The sequence below is a fragment of the Saccostrea cucullata genome, unplaced genomic scaffold (assembly GCF_032062105.1).
Source record: "Saccostrea cucullata isolate Sc308-1 unplaced genomic scaffold, CSIRO_AGI_Scuc_v1 ctg14232, whole genome shotgun sequence".
NCBI lineage: Eukaryota > Metazoa > Mollusca > Bivalvia > Ostreida > Ostreidae > Saccostrea > Saccostrea cuccullata.
The window spans coordinates 1-2887 of record NW_026925580.1 but is presented as its reverse complement, the minus strand read 5'-3'; the positions used below and the strand labels follow the sequence as shown (position 1 = coordinate 2887).

The 2887-nt window shown below is 32.4% G+C and overlaps 1 long non-coding RNA gene across 1 annotated transcript; it reads right to left on the bottom strand.

Annotated features, from left to right (window-relative positions):
• Nucleotides 1-387: 387 nt before the first annotated feature.
• On the bottom strand, nucleotides 388-2393 carry LOC134269283 (uncharacterized). Its single transcript, XR_009992545.1, has 3 exons — nucleotides 2331-2393; nucleotides 1329-1399; nucleotides 388-875 (listed from the first exon to the last, which is right to left on the bottom strand). It is a non-coding gene; the product is annotated as an uncharacterized LOC134269283 (long non-coding RNA).
• Nucleotides 2394-2887: the final 494 nt, after the last annotated feature.

Here is a 2887-nt window from a genome sequence, read left to right as displayed (position 1 = left end):
TATGAAACATGTGTTAAACATGTGTTTTATATATGTTATACTTTATATGTGAATTATACGTGTATATTATTACTGTTGTACTTATTATCATTTTTATACTTTTTTCATGTCTGTCCACATATGTGAATCATATGAAAAGGGCAGCATATGTAAATCATATGAAATAGTTACATGTGTTCTCTTTCAATATTTATCACAAGGAAAAACACATTCTTGTACACATTTAAAAATCAGATATTTCTGCTTTAGATGAAAATCCATTACATTCCAATGATCTATCTTCATGGGTTAAATATTTGAAAATTAATATCTTAAAATGCTTACACAACTTTTCAGTGTACTTTCTAAACAGGAAAGTATACAAACAAGTCAGTAGCATTTGTCGATACATATATTTTACATATTCTAAGTTGAGTACAATTATAAGATTTCCACAAAATGATTAAATAGTTAAACATGCATACATGTACAAATGAATAACATAATTAGTCCATGTACTTTTTTTATAATTTATATGATTTGACATGAAAGTGTCCAAAGAAAAATAGAAATATCACATATAACATTTGTCATGTATTCTCTATTGTAAATTTATGAAAAATCAAGTTATTTGATATTACAGCATACAAATAAGAATGGGAATAAAATCTTTACAGGTCAAATGCAGACAAGATTGTGTACATCCTCCCAATTTCATAATTATTTCATATATTTTCTTGTTCTTTTTCCTTTTGTATCTTTCAGTTTTCTTCAGTTGTCCTCCCTCTGATCTTCCATGAGCTTGACCATTTTGAACTCTCTTTGAACTGTACCCAAAATGCAAATCCACCATTTCTCCCTTTCCTGAACAATTTCTTTGTGGCACAGAATGGTCTCTACAAAAATTTCAAAAGTAAAAATAAAACAATTCTTAAATTACAAAATCAATTCTACAAGTAATATTAAAGTTCAGCAAACAAATGTATGCCCAATTCACCAACAGAGATATGATAAGAGATAAAACTAATGTTATAAATGCTATACTAGGTGTTTAGTGGAATCCTATGATGTAATTTGCAAGACAATTACACTGTTGGAAGATATGCTTCATAATAAAGTCATAAAAAGCATTTTTTTTTTGGATTTTGACAATTAAATTTGGAATGTTCAAACAGTATTACTAATTCATATTGCCAAAAATTAAGAAGATTCTGACACAAATATTTTATTTTTGGACAAAAAATACTACAGAGAAGTAGACAGGCAGAAAAACAGACAGTGTGATTCCAGGATATCCCAAATGTTGTTGGGAAGAATATAACAAAGTTTATTTAACAGTGTGTAGTTACCTTAATTAAGCTTTTAAGCAAGTCTTGGATCTTGGGATTTATTCTTATGAGACGCTGTCTGTATATTGAACCTGTAAAACAAATATTCACGCAGTAGATATCTTCTAAGCATAACTAAAACTTAATTAAACTACAAAACTACAACTATAAAAAAGAGAGAGTACATGTTTGTAGGTTCTTAATAGTGATTAGTCTTAATTAATATCTTACATTTTACCAGAAACTATGTTCTCTAGTGTTGGAAAAAAATAATAAATGTCAGGTAATGAATACCGGTACATAATAGATGTAAATATCCAATGGATTAGCTAGCTGATGTACTTTCAACAATCAACACATATACACATGCACTTGTACCTTGAAAGTTGGATGTCACTGTTATTATTAATTTTTAACTGAAATTCAAAAATTCAATACCCCCCCCCCCTCCCCCCTGAAGTCATTTACAGTACATGTACCAGTTTCATAGCTTTTAAAGCCAGCAAATTCTATTCATACTTTCCATATTTTAAAAGTGCACTGGATTAAAACTGTTTTATAATATAGAATAAAATTATTGTAGTATTGAGTTGGACTTATTAATTTATGAAGTCGTGCAACAATATAACATAGGCGTCGGAACCGGGGGGGGGGGGGGGGGGGGGCTAGGGTTGGCTTAGCCCCCCCACTACTTTTTTTCCAAATATATACTTAGTATAGACATTGAACATATCTTCGTAAGTTTAGCCCCCCCCCCCACTTTCCACAGAAATGTCTTAGTATAGGTTAAAATTGGTAAAAGTGTTGGTGTTTAGCAGAAAATTTTTGGTACTGGTGTTTGGGATATTTTTGTTACACTTAGCCCCCCCCCCCCCCCCCCTTTCAATTTGCTTCCGACGCCAATGTATAATGTAGAATTATAAAGGGACAAAAAGCAATTACAATGTATCAAGAAATATTTTGTCATGAAGGAGTCATTATAGATGTTTACTTTGATTTTTTATTGCAAGTATTTATTTTTACCTTTAATATTGCGATGATGCAATCATCTGTCAAATCAGCTTTAGGATCAATCGCCAGTCTTATCAGTTTGGGCTTTTTAGACGCAGTAATGTGACACTGAACTCAAGTTACTGCATGCATCTATAGGCCATAAAAACAAACACTTGTTATTAAGTTGATGAAAGAATCGACTTGACAGCCATCTCAACATACACAAACACCAACTGACAGTCACAATAAGGTTTCTACTTTCACGGATAGAATGCACTTTTCCGGTACGGCCGCCATTTTGATTCTAGATCCGCGCGTGAAAGTGCGCGGCGTAAAAACTTAGCAACGTATCAACTATGATGGGCGACGCCATTTTGTTGTGTAAGAAACTCTCGAAGCGAGAAAAAAGATATCTAAATGGGTTTGCGCTTCTTTAAGCGGGGATGTGGGGGCAGCAGCCCCCAATACGTAAAAAAATGAATAAAACAAACTTACCTTAGTCGTTAGATAAATCTGCGCTAAGACTCGGAGTCATACGTACGTGTCACTATACATATCGTACATGTAGAACCATTGTGTCTTTTTTT